We start from the raw sequence: 18,008 nt of genomic DNA, 5'->3' as shown, positions 1-18,008 counted from the left end.
AAAGTTTCGTTTTGATCTCTGACTGAGATCCCTCTGATTGAGGTCGGTAGATTAATTTGAAAATAGCCTATAGGTGTATTTCCCCCCCTCCATACACCTATTCGAGACCCTCAGGACCTAACAATTGGTATCAGAGCAGGTTGTTCGCAAGAACTACCTGTATCTGACTAGGTTCTAATTGAACTAGATCCTTTATCTTAAAGGTCTCAAAAAAGTTCTCTCTTTCTTTTTGTGCTTGCTATTTGTTCTATCTGCTGTTATCTGTTCTCTTTTTTTTTTATGGAGACTAACCACAGCAGATTATATTATCTACCTATGTTTAGTATTGAAAAATACGACATATGGAAGTTTAGGCTTGAAAGCTTCCTCACCGCCCAACATTGCCTAATGTGGGAAGTCATCACCAACGGACCAATCACCATCACCGAAACTGTCAAAAGGGTTCCTGTTGATCCACAACAAGATCCTTGCGATGAGGTCCAGCCCAAGCAAAAAGCAGACTTCACCACCGAAGAAAGGAAGCAAGATGAGCTAGACAACCTCGCCAAAAGCATCATCTCCGGCACCGTTCCCGACAAGCATGTCATGAAGATCATCAAGTGCGGAACTGCAAAGGAGATGTGGGACATCCTGGAAAGAATGTGCGTAGGTTCTGAGGAAATCAAGGAGAATAAGCTATCTATAGCTTGTCAGAAGTTCGACTCCTTTCTCATGCTCAAGAATGAATCTGTCGAAGAAATGGAACTTAGATTCAACCAAATTTTGAATGAAGTTCAATCCATTTCTAAAGACAAATACACTCAACGAGAAATCAACCTGAAGATTCTTCGAGCACTGCCACGTGGAGAATGGCAGATCTACTTAGTCGCTCATCAGCATAAGCCAGGATTCAGTCAGCTCCCGACAAACAAGCTTTTCTCCGATCTCATGGCAAATGAGTTCGACCTTCTGAGAAATCTTGGAAACAAGAAGGCTGAAGGATCAGACGAAGATGGTCCATCAACCTCAAGAGGAGTTGCACTGAAGGCCTCAACAAGAGAAGGCAAGAAGCAGATCAAGGAACCAACGGAACTCAACCCAAAGGACTTCTTCAGTCAATATGCATTGTTGATTGAAAGATTCAACAAGATGGAGTCCAAGTTCCGGAAGTACAGAAGGTTCCACAAGCAGCACTACAAAGGAAAGTAAAGAGAAAGCAACCCCAGACATTCCACAGATCGAAGCGGAGAAAGGAAGTCAGCCGCTTACGACATCAAAGACATGGAATGCTTTGGATGTAGAAAGAAAGGGCACTTTCGACATGAATGCCCTGATCTGACTCAAGCTGAGCGCAGAGAACTGAGAGCTAAGAAAGATCGCAGCTTTTCAAAGAAGAAAGCGATGGTTGCTGACGATGCTGACTCTTCCAAAGACACATCATAATCATCCGACTTCGACAGTTCCAGCTCAGACGATGAGAGCCGAGCCCTGATGGCCAATGAATCAGAAAGCATGGCTGACAACAGCTACGACAATGGAATGAATGGCTCAGAGGTAATCTCTCACTCAAAAACTCCTTATACTGATAACTTCCTGATGCTTTCAGGAGACCACTCAGAATTTGGAGATAGCTCATCCTATGAAACTGACGAGTTTGATCAGCTCATGACTGATCACTGTCAGTTGAGAAAAATGTTCGAAGATCTCCTCAAGCATAATTAGAAATTGGACAAGGAGATCAATGATGAACGAGCTAAGAATCAGACAATCATCTACTTTCCGGATGAAACTTGTCTTGATCAGCTAATCATGGAGAACAGCCGACTGGAGGAAAAGCTCAGAAACTCCAACTCAGAATGTGAGAAAGCATGTCATGAGATCAAGAGGCTCAATCACAAGCTGGAAGAAACAGTCAAGAATTGCATGATGCAGTCTCCCATGATGAGAAACTTTCCATCGAAAGGCCTTGTTAAAAGCATTGGAGGAAAGGTTGCAGCTGACAAAGGAAAGAAGATCATGATCATTTCAAAGGACGATCCTTCTGAAATCACAACATCAGAAGAATCAAGAGATCATGATATGGATGAAGTTCGCAAGCGCAGACTGATGGCTAGATCAAATGTTCCACCTCCACGGAGCTATAGACGAGCAAAGGAGGCCCCCAACCAGATCACCCTACTGAGAAGACTGGAAAGCAGATTTCAGTCAAAGATCGGGGAAGGAACATCAGGAGTCAAAAAGAATCTTCCTCACCAATCCAGGGGGAAGAAAGGCCACGACAGTCAAAGACTGACATCAGTTCAGTTTCAGAAGGAACAACATCCATGGAGACCAAACACGGCTGAGTCTAGACGAGCTAAGCGACATCCACAACGACAAGCAACTGGACGTCAGACAAGTCTCCATAAGTCTACAAAGACTCGAGTATCTCAAGGAAGATACTTCGCCGAGCAAAGAAGACCTCAACCACTCATCAGACAGAATTGCTACAAGAGTGAGGCCTTCAAAGGAATTTCTCAACAGAAGAATGCTCATGTGCCAACTGAAGCGCCAACGACGTCAATCAGATAATCAACAAAGCACAAGAGATCAGCCAGACCAATTCTGAAGCAGATATGGGTTCCAAAGGGAACTCGAACTAACATCGAATGACCCAAAGCTTGATTGGGTGCCTGAAGCTACTCTTCTTGCAGGTCAATATCAGGAAACACAAAAAGAAGGAAGAGGTTAGAGCTTCAATCAGAACGTGGTATCTGGATAGTGGCTGCTCGAAGCACATGACGGGCTATAAAGAGTATCTGTCTCAGTATGTTGAGAAAGCTGGATCCAAAGTTGCATTCAGAGATAACTCAATCGGAGAAACAAAAGGCTACGGTGTGCTCATAATGGGTAACGCCAGTATCAGTAATGTTAGCTTTGTTTCTGGTCTTAAACATAACTTGTTGTCTGTGAGTCAATTTTGTGACAGCGGTTTCACAGTGAAAATCAAGAAAGTTGAATTCACTGTTAGAAATAATCAAAAGAAGGTGGTTCTGAAAGGATTCAGACAAGGGAGTCTCTACGTCGTTTCTTGGAAGACAGCCCTCCAAAAACATGCCTCATCAGCAAGAGCAGCTCGGATCTCAACTGGCTGTGGCACAAGAGACTCAACCATCTCAACTTCAAGACGATCAACAAACTTGCTAAACATCAACTGGTAGAAGGTCTTCCTTCTATTGTGTTTCAGAAGAAGCAAGAATGTGAAGCATGCCAAAGAGGAAAGCAGACACGAATGTCATTCAAGTCAAAGTCAGGACACTCCTCTGAAAGGGTTCTGCATCTACTTCACATGGATCTGTTTGGCCCGATCACTCCAAGAAGCTACAATGGTAGGAAGTACACCTTAGTAGTTTTGGATGATTATTCACGACATACTTAGGTTATCTTTCTCTTCAAGAAGAAAGAGACGCTGGAGGTACTTGCCAAAGCTGCTGAGAAGACTGAGCGTTGAAAAGTAAGTCAACATCATCAGCATCAGATCAGATCGTGGGACTGAGTTCCTCAATACTGTCATTCGTGAGTATTGTGATGAACAAGGAATCAGTCATCAAACTTCTGCAGCAAGAACTCCACAGCAGAACGGAGTTGCAGAAAGAAGAAACCGGTCTTTGAAGGAAGCAGCAAGGACTATGCTAGCCGAATCAAAACTTCCCTTGAAGTTTTGGGCCGAAGCAGTCAACAACAGCATGTTACACGTAGAATCGCTCCTTCCTCACTCACAGACATGGAAAAACTCCGTACGAGCTATAGAAGAATGGAAAGCCTTCAATTGCCTACTTTCATGCTTTCGGTTCTAAGTGTTTCATCCACATCAATGAAAAGAAGAGGTTAAACACTTTCGATAGCAAGGCTGATCCAGGAGTCTTCCTTGGATACTCTGGAACAGAACGTTCAAGCAAAGCATATCGAGTGTTTAACTCTCAAACTCTTTGTGTTGAAGAAACACCTCATGTGATCTTTGATGAGTCTACAGATGATTTCAGGGAACAAGAAGCTGAAAAGTGTGTCCAAAACACTGAAGGTTCCAAAGCTGAAATCCACAACACCGAGCCCTCTACTGTCTTGGTGTGGGGACCAGGTAAAGATGAAGATACTGAGATGCTTCAGTATCAGAAGATCAACCAAAGGTCTGAAGTTCAGACTGGAGCCAATACATATGGCATCAGTCAAGGGGAAACTCCAGTTGCTGAAGATCGAGTTGAACGTGGTGAAGCAGATCCAGCTCAACTCTCCCCTGCTCCAGAAGGTGCTCAACACCTCAGAACTATTCTAACCGAAGAAGCCCCACCATCTCCAGAAGAAATCAAGAAGTATCGAAGATGGTTTGAACTCCACTCAAAGGAGAACATCATTGGAGAACCATCAGATGGCGTCAAGACTCGGAGATCAATGTGCAACCTCGTCTTCGACATCAACCAGAACTGCATCAACGAAGATAAGATTTTTAGCTGTTTCTTATCATCTACAAAGCCCAAGGATATTGAAGAAGCTCTGAAGTCTACTCATTGGGTCATCGCAATGCTAGAAGAACTAAATGAATTCAACCGGAATTCAGTTTGGGAGCTTGTGGATCGACCAGACGATGCAAAGGTGATTGGCTTGAAATGGATTTTCAAGAACAAGGAAGACGAAGAAGGAAACGTTGTGAGAAATAAAGCAAGGCTTGTGGCTAAAGGATACAGTCAAGAAGAAGGAATCGACTACGACGAGACGTTCGCTCCAGTTGCTAGATTGGAAGCAGTCAGACTCTTCTTAGCCTTCGCAGCTCACAAAGGTTTCAAGGTACACCAAATGGATGTCAAATGTGCATTTCTCAATAGAGTGCTCACAGATGAAGTCTATGTAGAACAACCTCCAGGGTTTGAGGTTGTTGGACCAGAAAAGGTATGATACTCTCTCGGACTATCTTGTTGAACAAGATTTCAAGAAAGGATCTGTGGACAGAACTCTGTTCACTCTCAAAGAAGGAGAAGATCTCTTGCTTGTTCAGATTTATGTCGATGACATAATTTTCGGATCCAAATCCGAACACATGTGCAAGAAGTTTGCTGGCATCATGACCAACAAGTTTCAAATGTCCATGATGGGAGAAATGAATTTCTTTCTCGGATTGCAAGTCAAGCAGACCAATGAAGGAATACTGATCAGTCAGTCCAAGTATGTCAAGGAACTGATCGCCAAGTTCGGTATTCAGCCCATGAAGTCAGTCAAGATTCCAATGAACACAAACTGGAAAGTTGATCCAGGTTCAGAAGGAAAATCTGTCTCTTCGACGAAGTACAGAGAAATCATTGGATCTTTGCTGTATTTGACTGCGAGCAGACCAGACATCGCATTTGCAGTCGGGGTATGTGCGAGATATCAATCAGATCCAAAGGAAGCTCATTTGGATGCAGCAAAGCGGATTCTAAGATATCTTAAAGGCACACCCAATTTAGGATTGTGGTATCCAGCAGACGATGACATCAAGCTCACCGGGTACTCAGACTCAGACTTCGGTGGATGCAAGCTTGATCACAAATCAACCTCCGGAACATGTCAATTCCTCGCAACAAGCTCATTTCATGGTTTTCAAAGAAGCAGACTTCAATCGCCACTTCTACAACTGAAGCTGAATATGTTGCTGCCGGAAGCTGCTGCTCACAAATCCTGTGGTTAGTCCATCAACTAAAGGACTATGGGATAGACGAAAAGGAAGTTCCTATCTATTGCGACAGCTCCAGTGCTATTGCAATCTCCCAGAATCCAGTTCATCACACCAGAGTTAAACATATTGCTATTCGACATCACTTTATCCGTGATCATGTCGAAAAGAAGAATATCTCTGTGGAATGGATTCCCACTGCTGTTTAGAGAGCGGACCTGCTGACCAAGGCTCTTCCAGAAGAGAGGTTCATTGATCTATGTGGAAAGATCGGCCTCATCAACCCTGAAGAGTGATGCTGTGTTTGAAGACTTTCTCAAACAGTCATGATTGACTGGTGGTCACCAACTGCTGATTCTACGACGTGGAAAGCAATGAAGTCTGAACGCTCATCTGAAGAAGAAGACATCCTGATGAATCAACCAGGATCAAGTGGTATCAACTGACTACAATGTTCAGTTGATCAGTAAGTATTTTTAAAAGCTTACTTTTAAAATCAGTTATTTCAGTTTAGAGTTTTGTGTTTTTAGTTCAAAAACTTTTCTCTAACTGATCAGTTTCTTTCAAAAACTTTAACTGATTGTTGGAAAATGGAATATCCGAGAAGGACAAAAATCTTTAAAAAGGGGAAATCTGCTTTGATTGAACTTGTCCTGATCTTTTACCAAAAATCTTTCCAACATTTTTGCCTCTGCAATAAAATTTCTTGAGAAGCTCATTGACATGACAGAATGCAATGATGTCTTTCAACTTTTTGAAGACACAGTCCCTCGCAGTGACGGCGGACGCGAACTTTTTCTTCAAATGCATTTTAGGCACAGTTTTCGAAAAATTTTCATCTTCTCACATGGTTCACATCTTGTCTATTTATACCATGTTGTCTTCTCAATTTTTCTGCATCAACTAACAACTCTCCACAGCCTTCACTGTGAGAATTTTTTTTCAATATTTCCAAAGTTGCAGAGAAAAATTAGTTCCGACGAAAGGAGAAATCTATGACTGCAAAGTCATGGAGTGGAAGAATGACGCTCACATACCTGGTCTTCACCGGACCCTTCCACTGGATCTCAACGTCTCTCCGACGTCAAAGTTTGCTCTACCCTCACTTGTATCCAGCAGGAGCTCACTGCCATCCGGCGCAATATCGACACTGCTAGTCCTCACGACTACCACTGATTCGATTTTTCATCTTCACCTCCTCCTTCCCCCATGTATGACGAGGCGCGCTTTGATATACTTCTTTCATCAAAGCCTCGCCATGCATTTCCTTCACTTCTTCTCCCCACTTCTCGCACTCTTATAATTCTTATCTTCTCGTCTGTCTATTCGCCCTCCGGATTGTATGCATAGCTGCATCTCATGTTTATCTCTAACATGCTATGCATACTTTCCTTTCCTTCACCCTGCTCTTCTTCATCTCTCCGTCTCCTTCGCTTCTCCATCTCTCTTCTCATCTCTCCACCTCTCCACTGGCGTCCTCTTCCTTCTGCATCTCGGGATCAATTCTCCATTTCCAAGCTCTCCCACGAATGCTTGGGAATCAGAGTTGAAGTCCCATCCTATCATAGCCTCCATCGTCAGCTCTCTTTTTGATGTTGCCAAAAAGGGGGAAAGTCAGAAGTCAGAGAGAAACCTTACCTGCCCTAAGGTTACTCCTGTCCTCTAGCTCTTGACTGATGATGGGACAGCAAAGGATCACCAGAAGTTGTAAGGACGACGTTCCAGTAAAGACCTCAAATCAACGGAACACAAGGGAGAGTGGAACAAGCTTAGGAACACGAAGACAGAAGATGAAGATCAAGAAGTTCAAGGCGCAGCCAAGCAGACTGCTGGAGTCCATGGGTTTCCCATGATGTTTTTGTTTTTCTTTTTTCTCCAATGTAAGTCGTGCTCTGTACCGAGACTGATGAATTATCAGTCTTTTTTTTAATAAAAATAACTTCTTTTTGATCTCAACCTGAAGACAATGACTCTTTGTCCAGGCTCTGATTATGGTTTTTCTGTCTTCTCCTTGTTCTGTTTTAGAACTATTTTCGTTCTTACTCTAAGTACAAGTTTTTAGGTTCTATTGTTAAGGGGGAACTGTTTTCACCCCATGTTTAGAACTTGTACTGTGAGTTCAGTCTTTTTGCTGTCTAGAACTGCTGTGTGGTTTTGGCATCATCAAAAAGGGGGAAATTGTTGGGAACCTTTGGAACATCCTAACCCTTGTTTTGATGATACCAAAAATCATAGGACTTAATTGTAATAGACTAGAATTGTTTAGAACTCAAGTGTTAGAGTTCGTTTCTAGTTTAGTTTGCGGTGTCGAAGACTGAAGACTGAAGACTGAAGAACGAAGGACTGAAGACTGAAGACTGCAGATACCAACTGAAGTATCAGTTGAAGACTGATTACTTAATGCGCGCAAATGACTGATACTAAAGTCAAGTATCAGTTGGACATTCCTCCTAGGACTGATCTTCCAACGTTCAGAGGAAGCCACGTACTCACAAAGTACAACCGCATTAAATGCAGAGATCTCAGGATCTTATCTCTGCAGAGGTAATTCCTATCTGGTGGTTACTTTTTAGAGACGTCACATCTCCTGTCCATCATAGAGAGCCGTTTCCACCCAGACAAGGAACCTTGAAGATTGAAGCCTCAGCCAAAATTCGAATTGCTCTCCAACGAAAGAAATCTTGAGGACGATTTACGCCAACGGATCTATTCAAGAGTTCTCCTACAAATAACGCTCGAGTATCACTTCAACCTTCACCGATTCAACAACATAAGCTGAAGCTCTGCCGAAATTGCTACTCAGCCTTAAGCTTAAACTCCCCAAAGCTTGAATCGAAGAAGAGAATTCCAAAGCCAAAATCAGTCACTGCTGATTACATACATTCTCTTAGACCCTAGGCATATATCTGTTTACCCAGAAGCCAAAGGTCAAACTTGCTTCAAAGAACTTGTTCTTTGTAAGTATAGTTGGCACTCGTTCAAATCTCCCCCCCCATAAGAGTGTTTTGAGTGATTCGGAGGTCAGAAGGGTTTTCTGACTCTGAGAGTCTTAGCACGGGTTGTGTTAAGCAAGGGAAATACTACGCGAGTGAAGCGCGGGTACTGGAGAAGGGTTTTCTTCAGTGTACGGTTGTGTGCACCCGGCAAGCACACGGTTCGGTTTGCAGTGCACCTGTTAAGCACTTGCGGAGTGGATCGTTGGTCTGATCAACCAACCGTGGATGTAGGAAAGGGTTTTTTCGAACCACGTAAAAGTCTCTGTGTTGTTTACAGCTTTCAGTTTTACATTCTTACTTGTGTTATTTCAATTGATAAAACTGAACATTGACTAACTGCAAAGAGAAACCATAATCAACAACTTGCTCCACCGAGGCTTTTTCGAAACTAAGTTTAATTTCCGCTGCGTATGATATCGGTCTGACTGAACTATCCTCTGATAGTCAGGAAGAGTGATATCATCTCTGTTTTAGCAAACACAACTGAAGCCCTTACTTGCATCAGTTAAGTTCCAGCAACTTAAATGATAACTCTTTACCGAAGAGCTTTCAGTATCAGTCGTCAACCCTGTTTGGTCAAAACTGATTTCAGTTAAACAGGCGTCTTTGTTTGCATGTAAAGTTTCGTTTTGATCTCTGACTGAGATCCCTCTGATTGAGGTCGGTTGATTAATTTGAAAATAGCCTATAGGTGTATTCCCCCCCCATACACCTATTCGAGACCCTCAGGACCTAAAACCTTGCCTACACGAGGGCTACACGTTCTAACGTGTAGCCCATTTGGCCGTTGATGAAAGGCGCGTTTAAAAAAAATAGAAAATTCATTTTTTTGAATTTAAAATTTGAAGGCAGCTTTGATTACCTCGGTTTGCGTGCAAATTTGACCGGTCGATTTTTTTTTTTAATTTTTTCTTCTCTTTATATTCTCTTTTCCTCATTCTTATTCCTCACTTTCACTCCACAATTCTCCTATTTCAATCTACACCTTTTAAGCCTTTTCTTATTTTTTCTTCCGACAATGGCGGAATCCGACCACGGTTCTTCGTCTAATTCATCCGACGATGTAGCTCACGCAATCATGAAGGAGATAGAGTTGCAGAAACAATTGCTTGCTCAAATCTACACCTAACTGGCGTCGGAGCCGGGATGTGTTAAACGTCCCCAGTCTTACGTCCACCGTGATCGTGAGGATGCCCATCTACGTCTTATGCAAGACTACTTCAACGACAATCCGACGTACAGACCTACATTTTTCCGACGACGTTTTCGAATGCAGAAGGAGCTTGTTCTTGCACATTGTCGAGGCTGTTCAAGGTGAAGATACTTACTTCCAGCTGACCACTGATGCAATAGGTCGGGACTCTCTCTCTCTCCTTTGCAGAAATGCACGTCGGCTATCCGCCAATTAGCCACCGGCATCAGTGCAGATACTTTTGACGAGTATCTCAAAGTCGCCGACTCTACCGAGCGTCTATGCCTCAAGAAGTTTTGCAAGGCTGTCATCCGGGCTTTCGGAGCCCATTATCTGCGCCGTCCAACGCCGGAGGACATCACACGCCTTACTCAGATGCACGAGGCGCGACATGGATTTCCCGGGATGCTCGAGAGTCTTGATTGTATGCATTGGGGATGAAAGAATTGCCCTAAGGCGTAGCACGACGCATATACACGCGGTGATCAAGGGGAACCAAGCTTGATCTTCGAGGCCGTTGCATCCCACGATCTGTGAATTTGGCATGCCTTCTTCGGTGTCGCTGGTTCGAACAACGACATCAACGTTCTCAATCAGTTGCCTCTCTTCGCCGACGTGTTGGATGGAACGGCCCAGATGGGCTACTACTTGTGCGACGACATATATCCGTAGTGGAGTTACTTCGTCAAGAGTCCACCGATGGCAACAAATCAGAAGAAGGCGAGGTTCAAGAAGATGCAAGAATCAGCACGAAAGGATGTCGAACGTGCCTTTGGAGTCCTTCAAGCTCGGTAGGGAATCATTCGCAGTCCCGCGCGTAATTGGTACCTGGAGCACCTCCGGGACCTCATGTTGTGTTGCATCATTCTCCACAACATGATTGTGGAGCACGAAGGTGAAGGAGCAACCAATTGGAGAGATGACGACGCGAGACATGGGGTGTCTAGCAGTGACTCGACGGAGAGTGGTCGAGCAACCCTAGTTTCCTTCGAGGAATATGTGCAAAGAGATACCCTTATCCGAGATAGGCAGTTGCACGCCGCGCTCCAATATGATTTAATGGTGCATGTTTGGGCACGTTTCGGACCTCTAGGGCCGGAATAGTTATTTGTAGGATTTGTTTTATTTTATTAAGTTTTATGTAATTTTTAAGATTTCAAGATTAATGCAATTTAAATTTGAAGTAAATTGTGTGATTTAAATTTATGCAATTAAACTTAAATGAAAAATGGAAAAATCAAAACTAAAAAAATCATGTAGGCTATCATGTAACACCAATGCATCCTCTTTACACCATGTGGTCCCCCCTCATAAAGTAAGCTATCATGTAACACCAATGCAGATGCTCTTACAATTTCACTTTTGTGAGACTCATTCTTCACTTATCAAATGCATAACTAACTTTTATTGAAACCCGTTTCATCCTCTCTTAGGAAGATGTTTGGGGGACGGAGGGAGTATTAAGTTTGTTCAAATTCTTTAAATTTGACGGATAAGAAATAATTTAATTAAACATATGTCATCTGAGTATCATCTCATATGGACCTAATAAGACCAGATAATAATATGAAGCTCTAAAGACCACATACGACATTTGAACGTCAAAATTTTGAAAATCATATTCTTTGGAGTTTGAAATACCACATCTGAATTTTGAGCATCATCTTGTATGGAGCTTGAAGATTATAACTTACTTGTAAGTATCATTTTTGTCTAGAATTTGTGAAACTATAATTAAGTTATGAGAATAATCTCGTCTCAAACTTTAAACAACATCGTCAAATTTGAATTCATATTCAATCATATATATATATATATATATATATATAGTTAATTATTTAAGTAAATACATCATATATAAATGTATTATATATATACATATTAATTTGTGAGTATGATGTGATAAACTTAAACTAATATTATATAATAAAATAAAATACAAATATAAATCTTTTTTAGATATGGAAATTGATTAAAAATTTAGAAAAAAATAAGAACGAATGAAAATTGAAGAAAATTAAAATAGAGTGATTATACGGCGCCACATATGATATGATTTATTTTGCTATTATATATATATATATATATATATGAATGGGATCATATAGATCCCAATGCTTATAATAGATCCCTAGATCCAAATCTTGACCACACATTTATGACATGTGGCGCATCAAGATGGTGACACGTGGCAAGGAGCTTCCAAGCATTCCAAGGCAAAATCTGGAGGGGTAAAATTGGAATGTAATTTTCGGATTTAATAATTAAAAAAATATATATATTTTTTTAGATTTTCTCAAAATAGATATATTTTAGATGCATATAGTTTCACACAAAGATGCATAAAGTTTTCACATGAAATGCATAACTTTGAACAGAAAAATGCATTTAATTTTTCCAGTTTTGGTATTTTCACCACCCCACCCCATACCACCCCCCAATTCAGCCCACACCACCCCCCCAACCCTCCCCATTACCACCCCCCAAACATTTAACTCCTTTCGGCCAAAGATAAGCTAATGCTTATCCCACATTGATTAATTAACATGAATTAGTTCAGCACATAAGTTATTACATTGATACATGTAATAATTATGTGCACAAGAGACATGTTGCGAAGCCTACATGCGTACCACCACCGTCGTTTATGTGAACTTTGTTCTTGGTAATTAGTAATTTAGGCTAGACATTTAACTCCTTTCGGCCAAAGAGATCGTGGCCCAATACATTGGGCATGTTCGTGCACATGTGTTAGGACACAAAAAGATATCCAACCTCCTAGTTTTGATGATACCAAAACCATCAGAATGCTTCGCTTGTCTTTATTTTTCTTGCAGGTCCAAGTGTGTTAGTCCTCTCAAGCCTTGACTAAAGCTGCAAAGACTGAAGGTTAATGACAACACAACTGAAGTATACCCAGCTGGACAAATAGAAGGATGCATCCCAACTGAAGTCATCAGTCACCAGTCGAAGATATTCATGCAATGCAATACCAGTATTGAACTAAAGTGTGAATCAAGCATCAGTCGACTTTCTGCATCTAACTGAAGTAAAAGAGTATCAGATACGCCGCATTAAATGCTCAAGTACAACAATATTAAATGTCGAAGATTTGAAGATCGTCCTTGCAAGTACCAGAGCTTTCCTTTGCGTGTAAAGATGCAGAAACACCATACTCCGAGGACCAGACAATTCAAATATCTATCAAAAGGAGTATCCGAAGATTGCCACCTCAGCCCAAGAAGCGACATCCTCTCACAACGACAGAAATCCTGAACACCATCTCTCCAACGGATCTATTCAAGACTTCAGCCTATAAATAGTGCTTGAGGAACAACTGCAATCTTCATCGATTCGAAGACATACGCTAAAGCTCTGTCGAATTAAAGAGCTAGCATTTCCATAGATAGATAGATTTCGAATCGAAGAAGAGAGTAATCATCGTTGTAAAATCAGTCTAGCTGATTATCTAAACTCTCTTAATAGACTAGGCACTTCATGTTTTATCTTAAGCCTAGAATTGATTACTCGAGAGCCTGTTCTCAGTAGTCTTAGTTGGAAGAGTCCAAACCCCTTTTCGACCGAGAGAAAAGCGAGTTTGAGTGGTTGTTGTTTAGCACTAGTAAACTAAACAGTACGGTCCATAGGCACCAGGTAAGCCAAGTGGTTGTTGTTTAGTACCAGAAAACTAAACAAGACGGTTACCTTGGCACCAGTTAAGCTAAGAGGGAGTTCAGATTAAAGGTTCTGTCTCCAAAGACCTTAGCATTCGTTGTGTGGACACGAGAGTGTCAGGGCGCGCTAAGTGTAAAATCCAACCAAGAGTGGTGTTGGTAGGTTTGCTGTGCACCTGAAGCATTAGCCCAGAGTGTTTGTCAGACTAATCATCTGGCCGTGGATGTAGGAATGTTGTTTTCGAACCACGTAAAAATTCTTGTGTTCTTTATCTGCTTTCAATTATTCATTTGTCTGTGCTAAAACTGTTTTCAACTGAACTGGATGAACTGAAAAATACAACTAAGGATTTTACAAGTGGCAAACTCTTTTCTAAAGGTTATTCGCATTAAGTTTAAATTCCGCTGCTGAGTTGTTAGTGTAATTGAACTATTTAATTAATAGTCGGCTAGACTGATAACTCTACTCTGTTCACAAACTCTAGACTGAAGTCTTACGTGGATATCAGTTAAAGCCGAGTGCTCAACTAATATCAAATTACTAAAGATACTTTAGTATCAGTCTACGACCAGTTTCTGTACTGGAACTTGGTTAGTTTGTTAGAGCCTTGCGAAAAATAGCATTCAGGTGTATTCCCTCCCCATACACCTATCCAGTCAACCCTCCGGGACCCCAACAACATGGGAACCCATCCATCCAATAACTAGTCAGGAGAGCCCAGATCTCTCATAACTACACCAGAAGTTGTTCCCACAATTATCAGAAACGTTCTGTCATAATGGGATAAGTAGGGGTTACGCCCTCCGACGTGTTGATGTGACAACGTGGGTTAGAACCAGTAACCTCCCCGTCATGATGAGACGACAAGGATAACGTCAGTAACCTCCCAGTGTGTCTTAATTTTGTAGGTTCATATCATTATGGGACTTTAAGCCGGCAAGCTCCACATCATTGTAGATTGTGCCTATAAATAAGACAACCACTCATGCATCATCACCCCAATTGAAAATCTTGCATACAAAGCTCTCTATATACTCTCACTTCATATTGTCGAAGCTTTGCTCTCGCTTCACTTTAGTTCGTTGTAGCTTCTCGACCTGCGGTTGTTGCTACCTACGAGACGAAGTTGTTTCGTCTTTGGGGATGGGACACCAATCCTTGAACACTACTGGGGCGTATCTTGTCTTGCGGATAGAGGAACTCTTTCACTCGGCTTATAGCTCTTGATCCTTTGAGTTAGTTTAGTTGTAATTTTCATTTCATTTGTAATATCATCTTCTCCATTTATGTTTTTATACTATATTACACTCGCAAGCTTTACATTTCCAACACATACTCTAAGATTTAGTTCAATCAAGCACTCAAATATACATAAACTAAGTATTGAATTAGAAATATATAGCTAGAGCTTCCAATCGATCTAACCCAATGAGTTTCGAGCTGGCCTTATCGAGTTACAGGTCATTTGGTTGAAATTTTTTTGGACTAGAATTCTTAACGCTAACCCTAAACATTTGGATTTCGGGCTAACATGTCAGGCCATTCGGACTTGAAATTTATATACAATTAAATTAGGGTTATTATTGTCTAAATACTCCAACTTTAGGCGTAGTCTGGTTTTGCACATGAACTTTGAAATGAGTCTAAAAATACATAAACTTTAATGTTGTAGCAATTTTACCACTCATAACACTCACTTTTCTATTGTTTTTAGTGTTATTATGATGTCAATTTTATTGGAAATTGAGTGTTGGATAGTTGTTTTGTACTTATATTATTTTATCTTGTCAAATATGATATGTGCTCGTATTTTGATGAATTGTACAGAAATATTGAGTCTGAATTTGGACGAGTGATCTTAATGAAAGTTGTAGATCATCTCGATTCGAGTTCGTGGGAACAAACAGATCACAAATCAAAGTTAGGACGAGAAAGATATGACTAAAACAAAAAAGTCGCACACAATAGTGAATAGTGTCCGACGGAAATTTCCGAATTTTTGGAATTTTTTGAAATCTCGGGATTTTATCAGTATTTGCGAGTTCTATACTATATTTATCCCTTGTACCTATATATAGATCTTTTTCTTGATCTATTAGACATCTTTCTTCACTTTTTTTCTCTCTCTTTTCTTATTTTTTTTTCAGTTTTACATTAAGAATTTTATTGATTATTAATAAATTAGGTTTATTTTTCCTGCAAGATTCAAGATTTCAATATTCAAGTTGTTACTTCATACTTCATTCAGGGTTTTATTAATTTCAATTATTTCTATTGCTTTCATGTTTATTATGCTTTTAATTTATTTTATGATGTTTGGTTAGTTCTTTAATTGATTTTAAGATTTGTAAATAGTTAATGATTCATAATTCATGTTGCTTGATTTCTTGTGGATTATCTGACCAATAATTTGTATGTGTAGCTATTCGGTTTGAGACTTAGCAGAAATTACTGTTTAGCCGATTCAGAAATGTGTGATATGATTTTAGCCTTGAGACCTAGCGCAGATAGGTGGATCATAGAGAGCTATTCTTGTGAGATTTTGGGAGTTAATAGATTTTCTTGAGACTTAGCGAAGATAGAGAATTTATTAATCTACTATCATATGCTGCTCTAGCGACAATGTTTGATTATATTTGTGATATCTCATCAGGACTGTATTAAACCGATAATTAGGATTAATAGGTTCATTATGTGAATTTGATTAATGAATTTACTTCCCTATGATCAGTGCTTTTATTATCTGATTTTCTATTTGATTTTTATTTGCTTTTTCTTGAGTTTAGTTTTTTCCATTCATCTTTTTTGTATTTGCCTGAATATTACTAAAGAATTACTCCCTCCGTCCACAATTTAATGCCCTGTTTGGCTTTAAAAAACTGTCCACAAATTAATGCCCTGTTTTGCTTTTTGTACCATTTTACTCTCCTACTTTTTCTATATTTACTATCCTTTGCCACTAATGGACCCACCTTCAAACACCTTTTTCACTTTTATATTCTATATTACTACACATCACTTTATCACTTTAGTCAACTACCTTTATCACTTTAGTCAACTACCCTTATATTTCACCACAACACCTTTTTCAGCTTTCTTAGTCTCCGTGCCCACACCCAAATAGGGCATTAAATTGTGGACGGAGGGAGTATTAGGATTACTTAAAGTAGTTTCACCTATCAATCCTTGTGGATACGATACTTGATTGCTATATATTAGTTGTGATATTTAATTTGTTGCTAATAAATTAGTGATCAATTTTTTGGCGCCGTTGCCGGGGATCGAACCCGGGTCACCCACGTGACAGGCGAAAATACTTACCACTATAAATTCAATTTCTAGACATTTGAATTTTACAAAAATCCAACAATTTTCAATTTTAGTGTTTTGTAAATCCTCTTGAACCGACATTGGTTAGAGATGTCCTATACGACGCCATTTTTAAAACGTCCAATAAGTACACGTCAACATTCCAACTTGCCACGTCAGCTTTAATTCAAACGAAAATTAAATTTATTGTAAAATTGCTACAACATTATAGTTCATGTATTTTTTATTTCTTTCAAAGTTTATGTGCAAAATCAACTACCTCCAAAGTTGGTGTATTTTAAAGTTAATAACCCCAAAAATTAACTAGTATATTTCTTTTGATGATTCTATATTTGTGAGTGATATTTTAAAATGGACTTATATAATAATTAATGTGTAATTCTTAAGGCATAAGAAATACATTCATTTTTCGTAAGGAACTAGTTTATCGTTTTTAATTTTTACATCTAAACATTTTATGGTAAGAATTAGACCAAAAAACACAAAATAAAATAAAATAATGAGTATAACTTTTGAATTTGAATCAAAATACATTTCACCAACATTTGAAAAAAAATCTTATTATACTAATAAAAGAAGGAATGAAGTCTAAAAATAAATAATGATAAAATTTTCATTTAATGAATCCAACACACCCGTTATTGGATCAGCTCTATTTTACATGGGTTATTTTTGTACCAATCCTATCACGTTATCAGGACTATTCGATTATGGACCATTTGATTGGAATTTTTTCGTATTGTAAATTTTCAAGTCTAACTTTCTAAAAGTGACAGTCTATTCAGATTAATCTGTAGATTTCAAACTAAATTGATATCCTTGTACATTGCCCAGTGATTTTAATGATCCAAATTATTAATAAAATAATAGATCGATTTTAAGAAGAATTAAATATGCTCTTATCTGATGCATTGGATGTAGAAATTATGTTCTCAAATAAGTAAATAAATATTGATTTTTTCAAAAGAATAAATAATTTTAAAAATTACGTGATGATTGTATTTGTATCTAATATCTATGGCTTTAAATATAAACCATATTTTTGCAACCAATTTACGAACACAAATATTGAAATTTATAAGTGATAATTATCGATTAACTAGCATTTCAGCATTTGCATCCCGTGCAATGCACGGCAAAATATTTTTAGCTT

The sequence above is a fragment of the Salvia miltiorrhiza genome, chromosome 8 (assembly GCF_028751815.1).
Source record: "Salvia miltiorrhiza cultivar Shanhuang (shh) chromosome 8, IMPLAD_Smil_shh, whole genome shotgun sequence".
Taxonomy (NCBI): domain Eukaryota; kingdom Viridiplantae; phylum Streptophyta; class Magnoliopsida; order Lamiales; family Lamiaceae; genus Salvia; species Salvia miltiorrhiza.
Note: the sequence above shows the minus strand (reverse complement) of the source record.